General features: G+C 40.8%; 1 protein-coding gene across 5 annotated transcripts in view; it reads left to right on the top strand.

Moving 5' to 3' along the window:
- The window catches only part of DCX (doublecortin), a 407,667-nt gene that overhangs the window by 465 nt on the left and 393,221 nt on the right, over positions 1-13,981 (top strand). For all 5 annotated transcript variants that reach the window (XR_009493457.1, XM_024988355.2, XM_024988353.2 and 2 more), the window contains exon 2: positions 13,697-13,760. The gene's annotated coding sequence lies outside the window, so the exon portion shown is untranslated. The remainder of the gene's footprint in view (positions 1-13,696; positions 13,761-13,981) is intronic.

Genomic DNA, 13,981 nt, shown 5'->3' with positions numbered 1-13,981 from the left:
ACCTGTGGCGGATTCATTTTGATATTTGGCAAAACTAATACAATTATGTAAAGTTAAAAAAAAAAAAAAAGCCCCTTTTAAAAATCGCTCTTTAGCGTGGGCACTTCCATCTGTGGTTCTCAAGTAGCCGGAGCCCTACAGAGTCTCTAGGCAGCTACAGAGACAGTAATCTCAATTAGCAAGCACTGTGTGTAAAATAGAGGCGTTAAGGCCTGGAGCCTATGTCTCTGTCTTGGAACCCATCCATTTAACAATTTAAAACGTAAAATTACCATAAATTTAAATTCTAAGCAAATATAAAATTATATGTTAGCATGAGTGAATACAGCAAATGTGTTACACTTAGGCAGTCAGGTAGAGAGGTGATTTTTCAAGATGCTTCTTTGTCCTATGATCATGACTAGGATCATTGCCTGCTTTATTTCATTGTAATGTTTTCTGTATGTCCTACCTAAAATTTCAGTTTAGCTGATATGTATGCTTTACATTGCCTGGTTATATACAGAAGAGATGCTATGAGAAGAAATTCTTTTAAATACCAGAGGGGATTGGAGGTAAATTAGACCTTAAACATGGGCTAAAATTACCTATGAAATGGCAACCCACTCCAGTACTCTTGCCTGGAAAATCCCATGGATGGAGGAGCGTGGTAGTCTGGAGTCCATGGGGTCACAAAGAGTAGGACACGACTGAAAGACTTCACTTTCACATTCACTTTTAAGTGTATTTCTAACAAGACTTTATATCTTGAGACTTGAATAAACATCTTTTTGAGGGGTGATATTGAGCGACTGAACTGAACTGATGCTGCTACCCCTTTCTTGATACCAAATTTCGTGAATTAATAATACTAGTTTCACCTGGAGGAGGAAATGGCAACCCACTCCAGTATTCTTGCCTCGAGAATCCCATGGACAGAGGAGCCTGGTGGACTACAGTCCAGCACGACTGAAGTGACTTAGCATAGGTACATACAGTTTCATCATAACAGTAAATAAAGATAATGGTTAAATAATAAAATATAAGCATAAGCATATTTTCTGCCCAATAAAGGAATAAAGTATGAATATTTATTGGAATATAAAGACAAAATATTCCAAAATATTCTGTAATTCAGAAAGATCTCGCCTTGTGCCTGTGATATTTTTCCTATATCTGGAAGATATAAATTAAAGGGGCACTGTTCTGATGAGCTCATGGAGAGAAATAAGCACATGTAGAAGTTGAATATTCTTAAATTTCTAGAAAATAAGAAAATCGAATATCTAATGAAACAGAGCCTAGCCAAAACTGAGCTTCCATACTGAGTTAATGACTAATTTATCTGAAACTTTTTCCCCTTGCTGTCTCTTCTGGTCCCAATCCCTTTCTTGTCCCCTCTGACCTCAATCCTGTGCTAACTGAGCACTAATCAACCAGAGTCAGTCCACTAAAATTGCTGTTGTTGCAGATATTATCATTCTGGTAAAAATCTCAGGTTATTTCTCCAGGGCAAAATGAGCTCACAGACCCCAGAGCAACGGTCCAGAGAGTTCTAAACCAGAGACATTTTGACTCCTGAAATCATGATTAAGAAATATCAGAAATGTAACTTTGTTCTTCGGAGAAGGCAATGGCACCCCACTCCAGTACTTTTGCCTGGAAAATCCCATGGACAGAGGAGCCTGGTAGGCTGTAGTCCATGGGGTCGCTAGAGTCGGACACGACTGAGCGACTTCCCTTTCACTTTTGACTTTCATGCATTGGAGAAGGAAATGGCAATCCACTCCAGTGTTCTTGCCTGGAGAATCCCAGGGACGGGGAAGCCTGCTGGGCTGCCATCTATGCGGTCGCACAGAGTCGGACATGACTGACGCGACTTAGCAGCAGCAGCAGTAGCAACTTTGTTCTTCCCCTTTAAAACATCCCCAAAACTCAAAGACCAAGAAGGAGTGGACCTGAGATTTGTATCCCACTTCCTTACTGTGCAGTACTTAGTGGCTCAGTCGAGTCTGACTATTTGCGACCCTATGGATTGTGGCAGGCCAGGCTCCTCTGCCCATGGGGATTCTCCAGGCAAGAACACTGGAATGGGTTGCCATGTCCTCCTCTGGGGGATCTCCCCTACCCAGGGATCAAACCCAGGTCTCCCGAATTGCAGGCAGATTCTTTACTGCTTGAACCCCCAGGGAAGCCCCACCCTCCTGAATGCCCTGCAAATAAATCCTTTCATTGCTGAAAACTCCTGCTGTCAAGAATTTGGCTTACTGTGGCACAAGTATATGAGCCTTTGCTTGGTTACATTAATACTTTAAATGGGCTAGACTTTAATTAAAAATCTTCTTACAGAAATTGATCCAGAAACGTTTTAAGAACCCAAGATTACATAATGAATGTAAAATTTTGGCAATTATGTCTTTTCGCTGTCTTGTAAGTGTTAACTATGCATTTTATTTGCTTGGGTGTGTTTTTTTTATGCTGGCTTACTGATCAAATAAATTAATATTACTTCTAAAATTAATATTACTTCTAAAATTAATATTACTTCTAAAATTAATAAATTAATATGACTTCTAAAAGATTTATGATTATGAATAATGTAAATTTCTTTTCAACTGCATTAAGTTAATATTCTGGCAAACTTTATTTCAATAGTAACTGCACCTCCTGGTATGCCAGTTTGAAGACAATTTCCAAGATCTTTAAGCACTTTTTAAAAAATTGTGTACTGACATTAAATTGAGTTAATAATTAGTGGATGATTGTGGCACAACTAGATACTTTTTTAAGTTAAATAGAATACTGAAATACTGGTTTAAACTAAACATAATTCTAACTTTATATATTTTTGCTTCTTATTTGAAATGCTATAGAGAAGCTATGTCTTGGAGTTGTGTAATGAATTTGTTATTTTTTGCCACCCCACTCCAGTACTCTTGCTTGGAAAATCCCATGGACGGAGGAGCCTGGTAGTCTGCAGTCCATGGGGTCGCTAAGAGTCGGACACGACTGAGCGACTTCCCTTTCACTTTTCACTTTCATGCATTGGAGAAGGAAATGGCAACCCACTCCAGTGTTCTTGCCTGGAGAATCCCAGGGACGGGGGAGCCTGGTGGGCTGCCATCTATGGGGTCGCACCGAGTTGGACACAACTAAAGCGACTTAGCAGCAGCAGCAGCAGCAATAGGATTTGTGTGGCTTGTAGAAGATGTTGTCATGTGTATTCTTAAATTCTGCTAGCCTATTAGCATGCTTATATGTCAGACAGTTTTCGATTATATCCACCCTGCACTTTTATCTTTAAATTAGAAATTAGTCAATTTAGTTAAAAATTATAGTTAATATGGGTGGTTAAGGCTTTTCAAGGAGTAGCAGTGCAGAGAATTATGACAGTATCTGTGCTTTTGTTTTTCAAGGAAAAAGAATAGTTTTTTTTTCCCTAAAGCAAATTTTTTATTTCCATAATTCTTTATATGCTTAAAAATTATTGAGAACCTCAAAGAGCTTGGATTTATGTAGATTATAATGTTAGTTATAACTATTGATATTTACCATATTAGAGACTAAAAAATGAGAACATTTTAAAATTTTTATTGACTCATTGAAAAGTAGCAATGATGAGCATCTTGGATGTTGACATAAATGACCTATTTTTATGAACAATAACTATTTTTCAAAACAAACATTTTAATGAGAAGAGCATGTTTCGCATTTTTGCAAATCTGTTTACTATCTGGGCTTACAAAAGAAAGGAATCTGGGTCCTTGTATCTGCTTTGACATTTAATCCATTGCATTATCACACATCACACAGCCTCTGTAAAACTCCACTATATATTCATGAAAGGACTGGTATGCTGCTACCCCTTTCTTGATACCAAATTTCACCACTTTGAGAGGATGAGAGTCAAAAAAAAACACACATCTTAATATTATTATGAAAATTGTTTTGACCTCACAGATCCTGTAAAGGAATATGAGATGTAAAAAAGACAGAACTTAGAAAATGAATTTTATTTAGGTTTGTTTATAATACCTGAATCTGAAAAGAATCTACAAAATGTTAAAATGTTTAGAGTACTGCATTAGTTTCGATGGTGTTGCTTCCTTTATTTAGTAAATAATGCTTCCACCTACCATAGGAATGATTGTTCTTTACCTTGCCAGTCCAATCACTTCATGGAAAACAGGGAAAAAATGGAAACAGTGGCAGATATTTTCTTGGGCTCCAAAATCACTGCGGACAGTGACTGCAGCCATGAAATTAAAAGATGATTGCTCCTTGGAAGAAAACCTATGAGAAACCTAGGCAGTGTATTAAAAAGAAGAGACATTACTTTGCCAACAAACGTTCCTTTAGTTAAAGCTATGGTTTTTTCAGTGGTCATGTACGGATGTGAGAGTTGGACCATAAAGAAAGCTGAGTGCTGAAGAATTGAGGCTTTTAAATCATGGTGCTGGAGAAGACTCTTGAGAGTCCTTTGGACTGCAAGGAAATCAAACTGGTGATTCGTAAAGGAAATCGGTCCTGAATATTCATTAGAAGGACTGATGCTGGAGCCGAAGTCTTCAGCTTCAATACTTTGGCCACCTGATGTGATTTTTAAGAACTGACCCATTGAAAAAGACGCTGATGCTGGGAAAGATTGAGGGCAGAGGAGAAGGGGACGACAGAGGATGAGATGGTTGGATGGCATCACCGACTCAATGGACATGAGTTTGAGCAAACTCCTGGACATAGTGAAGGACAGGGAAGCCCTGTGTGCTGCAGTCCACGGGGTGGCAAAAAGCTGGACATGACTTCGCCAATAAACAACAACAACAATCTGCCTAAATAGCAGAAATTCTGTTTTACAAGAATAATTTTCTTTCACTTAAGTTGCCTTTCTTGAATCCTTGATTATTTAAGTGAAAGAAAGTGAAGTCGCTCAGTCGTGTCCGACTCTGTGACCCCACGGACGGTAGCCTACCAGGCTCCGCCGTCCATGGGATTTTCCAGGCAAGAATAATGGAGTGGGCTGCCATTTCCTTCTCTCGTGGACCTTCCTAACCCAGGGATTGAACCCGGGTCTCCTGCATTGCAGACAGATGCTTTACCGTCTGACCACCAGGGAAGGCCCCTTGATTATTTAAGGGGGAAATAACTACAGAACATAACTCTCCACTTCTAATAGCGTTCAGTTCAGTTTAGTCTCTCATTTGTGTCCAAATCTTTGCGACCCCATGGACTGCAGCACTCCAGGCCTCCCTGTTCACCAAATCACCAAATCCCAGAGTTTACTCAAACTTATGTCCATTGAGTCGCTGATGCCATCCAGCCATCTGATACTCTGTTGCCCCTTCTCTTCCTGCTTTCAGTCTTTCCCAGCATCAGGGTCTTTTCAAAGGAATCAGTTCTTCGCATCAGGTGGCCAAAGTATTGGAGTTTCAGCTTCAGCATCACTCCTTCCAATGAATGTTCAGGACTGATTTCCTTTAGGATGGACTGGTTGGATCTCCTTGCAGTCCAAGGGACTCTCAAGCGTCTTCTCCAACACCACACTTCAAAAGCCTCAATTCTTCAGCACTCAGCTTTTTTTATAGTCCAACTCACATATCCATACGTGACTACTGCAAAAACCATAGCTTTGACTATTTGGATCTTTGTTGGCAAAGTAATGTCTCTGGTTTTTAATATGCTGTCTAGGTTGGTCATAACTTTTCTTCCAAGGAGCAAGCGTCTTTTAATTTCATGGCTGCACTCACCATCTGCAGTGATTTTGGAGCCCCAAAAAATAAAGTCTGTCACTGTTTCCACTGTTTCCCCATCTATTTGCCATGAAGTGATGGGACCAGATGCCATGATCTTAGTTTTCTGAATGTTGAGTTTTAAGCCAACTTTTTAGTCTCCTCTTTCAGTTTCATCAAGAGGATTTTTAGTTCTTCTTTGCCTTCTCCCATAAGGGTTGTATCATCTGCATGTCTGAGGTTATTGATATTTCTCCCAGCAATCTTGATTCCAGCTTGTGCTTCCTCCAGCCCAGGGTTTCTGATGATGTACTCTGCATGTAAGTTAAATAAGCAGGGTGACAATATACAGCCTTGAAGTACTCCTTTCCCTATTTGGAACCTGTTGTTCCATGTCCAGGGCTAACTATTGATATCTGACCTGCATACGGATTTCTCAAGAGGCAGGTCAAGTGGTCAGGTATTCCCATCTCTTTAAGAATTTTCCTCAGATGACACTCAGATGACCATTATATCTGGGGCAAGAATCCCTTAGAAGAAATGGAGTAGCCATCATAGGTCAACAAAAGAGTCTGAAATGCAGTACTTGGATGCAATCTCAAAAATGACAGAATGATCTCTGTTCGTTTCCAAGGAAAACCACTCAATATCACAGTAATCCAAGTCTGTGCCCCGACCAATAATGCTGAAGAAGTTGAAGTTGAATGGTTCCATGAAGATGTACAAGACCTTCTAGAACTAATACCCCAAAAAGATGCCCTTTTCTATATAGGGGACTGGAGTGCAAAAGTAGCAAATCAAGAAACACCTGGAGTAACAGGCAAATTTGGCCTTGGAGTACAGAATGAAGCAGGGCAAAGGCTAACAGGGTTTTCTAAGAGAATGCACTGATCATAGCAAACACCCTCTTCCAACAACACAAGAGAAGACTCTACACGTGGACATCACCAGATTGTCAACAGCAAAGTCAGATTGATTATATCCTTTGCAGCCGAAGATGGAGAAACTATACAGTCAGCAAAAACAAAACCGGGAGCTGACTGTGGCTCAGATCATTAACTCCTTACAGCCAAATTCAGACTTAAATTGAAGAAAGTAGGGAAAACCACTAGACCATTCAGGTATGACCTAAGTCAAATGTCTTATGATTACACAATGGAAGTAAGAAATAGATTTAAGGGACTAGATCTGATAGAGTGCCTGATGAACTATGTACAGAGCGGTTCGTGACATTGTACAGGAGGGAGGGATCAAGACCATCCCCAAGGAAAGAAATGCAAAAAGGCAAAATGGCTGTCTGAGGAGGCCCTACAAATAGCTGTGAATAGAAGAGAAGCGAAAGGCAAAGGAGAAAAGGAAAGATATACCCATTTGATTGCAGAGTTCTAAGTGGGCCTTAGAAAACAACACTGTGCACAAAGCTAGTGGAGGTAACGGAATTCCAGTTTAGCTATTTCAAAACCTAAAAGATGATGCTGTGAAAGTGCTGCACTCAATATGCCAGCAAATTTGGAAAACTCAGCAGTGGCCACAGAATTGGAAAAAGTCAGTTTTCATTCCATTCCCAAAGAAAGGCAATGATAAAGAATGCTCTACTAGTGTTACACTGAGTTTTTAAATGCATTATTTGTATCAATATTTTGATTAAATAGGTGAGAAACAGTTGTTTCTCAATCACTTATAATCCTGTCTAATCAAGTGCACAAATCTTCTCTGTCAACCCTTAATTTTGTCTTCTCAAAATCAATTCCCACATTTAGGACAAATAAAAATTTCAGGACATATTACTCAGCAGGATGGCCGAGAGGAGCTACTCCACATTCAAGGTCAGGAGGGGTGGCTGTGAGGAGATACCCCTTGTCCAAAGTAAGAAGCAGCGGCTGTGCTTTGCTGGAGCAGCTGTGAAGAGATACCCCATGTCCAGGGTAAGAGAAACCCAAGTAAGATGGTAGGTGTTGTGAGAGGCATCAGAGGGCAGACACATGAACCATAATCACAGAAAATTAGTCAATCTAATCATGTGGACCACAGCCTTGTCTAACTCAATGAAACTAAGCCATGCTGTGTGGGGCCACCCAAGATGGGTAGGTCATGGTGGAGAGGTCTGACAGAATGTGGTCCACTGGAGAAGGGAATGGCAAACCACTTCAGTATTCTTGCGATGAGAACCCCATGAACAGTATGAAAAGGCAAAATGATAGACTACTTAAAGAGGTACTCCCCAGGTCAGTAGGTTCCCAATATGCTACTGGAGATCAGTGGACAATACAATACCCAGTTGTGGATGCAACTGGTGATAGAAGCAAGGTCCAATGCTGTAAAGAACAATATTGCATAGGAACCTGGAATGTTAGTTCCATGAATCAAGGCAAATTGGAAGTTTTCAAACAGGAGATGGCAAGAGTGAACGTCAACATTCTAGGAATCAGCGAACTAAAATGGACTGGAATGGGTGGATTTAACTCAGATGACCATTATATCTACTACTGTGGGCAAGAATCCTTTAGAAGAAATAGAGTAGCCATCATGGTCAACAAAACAGTCTGAAATGCAGTACTTGGATGCAATCTCAAAAACGACAAAATGATCTCTGTTCGTTTCCAAGGCAAACCATTCAATATCACAGTAATATAAGTCTATGCCCTGACCAGTAATGCTGAAGAAGCTGAAGTTGAACGGTTCTATGAAGACCTACGAGACCTTTTAGAACACCCAAAAAAGATGTCATTTTCATTTCAGGGGACTGGAATGCAAAAGTAGGAAGTCAAGAAACACCTGGGGTAACAAGAAAATTTGACCTTGGAATACGGAATGAAGCAGGGCAAATGCTAATAGAGTTTTGCCAAGAGAATGCACTGGTCATAGCAAACACCCTCTTCCAACAACACAAGAGAAGACTCTACACATGGACATCACCAGATGGTCAACACCGAAATCAGATTGATTATATTCTTTAGCCAAAGATGGAGAATCTCTATATAGTTAGCAAAAACAAGACTGGGAGCTGACTGTGGCTCAGATCATGAACTCTTATTGCCAAATTCAGACTTAAATTGAAGAAAGTAGGGAAAACCACTAGACCATTCAGGTATGACCTAAATCAAATCCCTTATGATAATACAGTGGAAGTGAGAAATAGATTTAAGGGACTAGATCTGATAGACAGAGTGCCTGATGAACTATGGATGGAGGTTCATGACATTGTACAGGAGACAGGGATCAAGACCATCCCCATGGAAAAGAAATGCAAAAAAGCAAAATGGCTGTCTGAGGAGGCCTTACAAATAGGTGTGAAAAGAAGAGAAGCAAAAAGCAAAGGAGACAAGGAAATAGATAAGCATCAGAATGCAGAGTTCCAAAGAAGAGCAAAAAGAGATAAGAAAGCCTTCCTCAGCAATCAATGCAAAGAAAGAGAGGAAAACAACAGAATGGGAAAGACTAGAGATCTCTTCAAGAAACTTAGAGATACCAAGGGAACATTTCCTGCAAAGATAGGCTCAATAAAGGACAGAAATAGTATGGACCTAACAGAAGCAGAAGATATTAAGAGGTGGCAAGAATACACAGAAGAACTATACAAAAAAGATCTTCATGACCAAGATAACCACGATGGTGTGATCACTCACCTAGAGCCAGACATCCTGGAATGTGAAGTCAAGTGAGCCTTAGAAAGCATCACTACAAACAAAGCTAGTGGAGGTGATGGAATTCCAGTTGAGCTATTTAAAGTCCTGAAAGATGACGCTGTGAAAGTGCTGCACTCACTATGCCAGCAAATTTGGAAAACTCAGCAGTGGCCACAGGACTGGAAAAGGTCAGTTTTCATTCGAATCCCAAAGAAAGGCAATGCCAAAGAATGCTCAAACTACCACACAATTGCACTCAACTCACAGGCTAGTAAAGTAATGCTCAAAATTCTCCAAGCCAGGCTTCAGCAATACATGAACCGTGAACTTCCTGATGTTCAAGCTGGTTTTAGAAAAGGCAGAGGAACCATAGATCAAATTGCCAACATCTGCTGGATCATGGAAAAAGCAAGAGAGCTCCAGAAAAACATCTATTTCTGCTTTATTGACTATGACAAAGCCTTTGACTGTGTGGATCACAATAAACTGTGGAAAATTCTGAAAGAGATGGGAATACCAGACCACCTGACCTCCTCCTGAGAAACCTGTATGTAGGTCAGGAAGCAGCAGTTAGAACTGGACATGGAACAATAGACTGGTTCCAAATAGGAAAAGGAGTATGTCAAGCTGTATATTGTCACCCTTATTATTTAACTTATATGCAGAGTACATCATGAGAAATGCTGGGCTGGATGAAGCACAAGCTGGAATCAAGATTGCCAGGAGAAATATCAATAACCTCAGATGTGCAGATGACACCACCCTTATGGCAGAAAGTGAAGAGGAACTAAAAAGCCTCTTGATGAAAGTGAAAGAGGAGAGTGAAAAAGTTGGCTTAAAGCTCAACATTCAGAAAACGAAGGTCATGGCATCTGTTCCCATCACTTCATGGGAATTAGATGGGGAAATAGTGGAAATAGTGTCAGACTTTATTTTTGGGGCTCCACAATAACTGCAGATGGTGATTGCAGCCATGAAATTAAAAGACGCTTGCTCCTTGGAAGGAAAGTTCTGACCAACCTGCTGCTGCTGCTGCTGCTAAGTTGCTTCAGTTGTGTCCGACTCTGTGCGACCCCATAGATATCAGCCCACCAGGCTTCCCCGTCCCTGGGATTCTCCAGGCAAGAACACTGGAGTGGGTTGCCATTTCCTTCTCCAATGCATGAAAGTGAAAAGTGAAAGTGAAGTCGCTCAGTCGTGTCCAACTCTTAGCAACCCCATGGACTGTAGCCCACCAGGCTCCTCCATCAATGGGGTTTTCTAGGCAAGAGTACTAGAGTGGGATGCCATTGCCTTCTCTGGACCAACCTAGAGAGCATATTCAAAAGCAGAGACATAACTTTGCCAGCTAAGCTCTGTCTAGTCCAGGCTATGGTTTTTCCAGTGGTCATGTGTGGATGTGAAAGTTGGACTGTGAAGAAAGCTAAGCACCAAAGAATTGATGCTTTTGAACTGTGGTGTTGGAGAAGACTCTTAAGAGTCCCTTGGACTGCAAGGAGATCCAACCAGTCCACTCTAAAGGAGATCAGTCCTGGGTGTTCTTTGGAAGGAATGATGCTAAAGCTGAAACTCCAGTACTTTTGCCACCTCATGCAAAGAGTTGACTCATTGGAAAAGACTCTGATGCTCTGAGGGATTGGAGGCAGGAGGAGAAGGGGACGACAGAGAATGAGATGGCTGGATGGCATCACTGACTCGATGGACATGAGTTTGGGTGAACTCCGGGATTTGGTGATGGACAGGGAGGTCTGGCGTGCTGCGATTCATGGGGTTGCAAAGAGTCGGACACAACTGAGTGACTGTGCTGAACTGAACTGAATACAGTCCATGGAATTCTCTAGGCCAGAATACTGGACTCAGTAGCCTTTTCCTTCTCCAGGGGATCTTCCCCACCTAGGCATTGAATCCAGGCCTCCCACATTGCAGGCGGATTCCTTACCAGCTAAGCCACAAGGGAAACCCTTATTTATTATTATAACTGTACATAATGGCCTGCCTCAGAGAGCCCTGCTTGCTCCTCTGTCTTCCTGACCCTTGGGCTAGGGTGCCTTTGTTTGGCTCGTAGGGAGATAGCTTGACCCTGCCTACCTCTGAAGGATTGTGACATTCTTAAATTCTTTGTATGGAAAATGGTGCCTCTCATCTGCTGCTTACTGGCATGGCTCAGAAAATCACATTTTTGAGGACAGAATCACAGATAGTTGTGGCATCTTTGTTTATTGTCATGACAGGAGATATTCCATTTCATACACCTGTGAAATGACTGTAAGTAAGTGAAACTGACATTTTGGAAGATATTTGTAAGAATTAAATGGTCATTTTACTTTGTTTGCTAACCTCCCCCCATCTCTGATCCATAAAGAACCTGGCATCCAAGCCCCAACAAGATAGTTATTTACAGACATTAGTCTGCCACCTTCTAGGCCAGTCGGCTCTCTGCTTAAAGTTATATTCCCTGGGTGACACTAGTTGTAAAGAACCCACTTGTCAATGCAGGAGACCTAAGAGACACGGGTTCGATCCTTGGGTCAGGAAGATTCACTGAAGGAGGAAATGGCAACCCATGCCAGTATTCTTGCCTGGGAAATCTGATTGGCAGAGGTGGGCTACAGTCCATAGGGTCACAAAGACACAACTGAAGTGACTTAGCACGTCTTGCCTCAACACCTCGTCTCTCAGACTTGTTGGCCTATCGTGGTGAGCAGAGTGAGCTTAGACTAGATAACAATACTAGAAATAATTAGGTTTGTTTAATATGTTACTGTAGTAAAGGTGCATGGGAAAAGTTGTTAGATCAGAAGGACATTTAGCGTTTACTAAGTTTGTTTTGGTAGAATATTGGTATAAACATTTCAGAAATTGCATGCTCTATGGGAAGTCCCTGGCAATTTGTCAGTGCCCTCTGTGATGAATGTGCCCTCCAAAATACTGTTTTACTTTCAGAAATAACCCTCATCAAAATTCCTATGAAGTAGTTATATACTATGAAGTGGTTATATGCAGAATTTTCAGTCAGTTCAGTTCAGTCGCTCAGTCATGTCTGACTCTTTGTAACCCCATGGACTGCAGCACGCCAGGCCTCCCTGTCATTCATCAACTCCAGGAGTTTACTCAAACTCATGTCCATTGAGTTGGTGATGCCACCCAACCATCTCATACTCTGTCGTCCCCTTCTCCTCTGCCTTCAATCTTTCCCAGCATCAGGGTCTTTTCAAATGAGTCAGTTCTTCGCATCAGGTGGCCAAAGTATAGGAGTTTCAGCTTCAGTCCTTCCAATGAATATTCAGGGCTGATTTCCTTTAAGATTGACTGGTTTGATCTCCTTGCTGTCCAAGGGTCACTCAAAAGTCTTCTGCAACACCACAGTTCAAAAGCATCAGTTCTTCAGCACTCAGCTTTCTTTATAATCCAACTCTCACATCCATACATGACTACTGGAAAAACCATAGCTTTTACTAGGTGGACCTCTATTATGGTAGAACGGACAATAGCAATCAATTAACCACAGCCATTAAATCTCTTAATGATCTTGTTGTATTCTAAAGCTTACCTGAAGGTTCTACTATAGGCTAGAGTTTGTATCATCAACAAAGAATAATCTCAGAGCCTCATGGAAAAGGACCATACCAGGTACTTTACATGATTGCTACTTCAAAGAGTAGATTTATGAGCTAACATCACTTAGATAAGTTACAAACCAGAACAGTGGACTGAGGCAAAATTTCCAGAATTCTTTTTAATCCAGTTAAGGCTCAGAACACTATAGAGTCAGATAACCAGGAAGGATGTGCTAAACAATGCCAAGCCTTCCATAAAATACCCAATAATCCTTTTTCTCCCCTTTCAAAATCTGTGGTAGTTTTTCATGAGATATAAAGCCTAGGTTTTCTGATATGCGTTTTAGAAGGAATATCATATATACTTGCTCAGGTAAAATAAAAATGGAGCTATTTCTGAGAATCTAAAGAAAATATGGAAAATACAGTAGCATTAGTTATCCTTATGATAAGGGTGGTTTCATGTTGGTTTTATATAACTGAAAGTGAAAGTCACTCAGTCATGTATGACTCTTTGCGACTCCATGGACTATACAGTGCATGGAGTTCTCCAGGCCAGAATACTGGAGTGGGTACCCTTTCCCTTCTCCAGGGGATCTTCCCAACTCAGGGATCGAACCCCATTGCAGGTAGATTCTTTACGAGCTGAGCCACAAGGGAAGCCCCTTATTCAACCTAGGCGCTATTTTATTTTTTAATAGTTCAGAAGAAAACTGTGATGAATGTATGCCATATTTATTCATATTCTTTTTACATTTTTTTGTTTCTCCTCTTGCTATTTTCTCTGCCTCTCCATCAATTTGGTTAGCTATCCTTCAAGATTCAGAAGACGTGCAATTTCCTCCAGGAAGCCCTTCTCTGACCCTTGTAAGGTATGTCCATTATATGCAAATACTGCTCTTTGCCTACCCTTGTCATAATTCTTGATGTTTAAATTACCTGTACACTGTTTTCTTCTTCTGGACTGTAAAGTCTAAAAAGAGTGGAGACCAGGTCTAAGTCATCTCTGAATATCTAGAATTTAGTACTGTCCTTGGAACCTAGAAGATAATCAATATATGTTTATTGAACAAAAAGAATTATATTATTAGAT

This window comes from Bos taurus, chromosome X, assembly GCF_002263795.3.
Source record: "Bos taurus isolate L1 Dominette 01449 registration number 42190680 breed Hereford chromosome X, ARS-UCD2.0, whole genome shotgun sequence".
Taxonomy (NCBI): domain Eukaryota; kingdom Metazoa; phylum Chordata; class Mammalia; order Artiodactyla; family Bovidae; genus Bos; species Bos taurus.
Note: the sequence above shows the minus strand (reverse complement) of the source record. Positions and strands in the feature narration are given on the sequence as shown.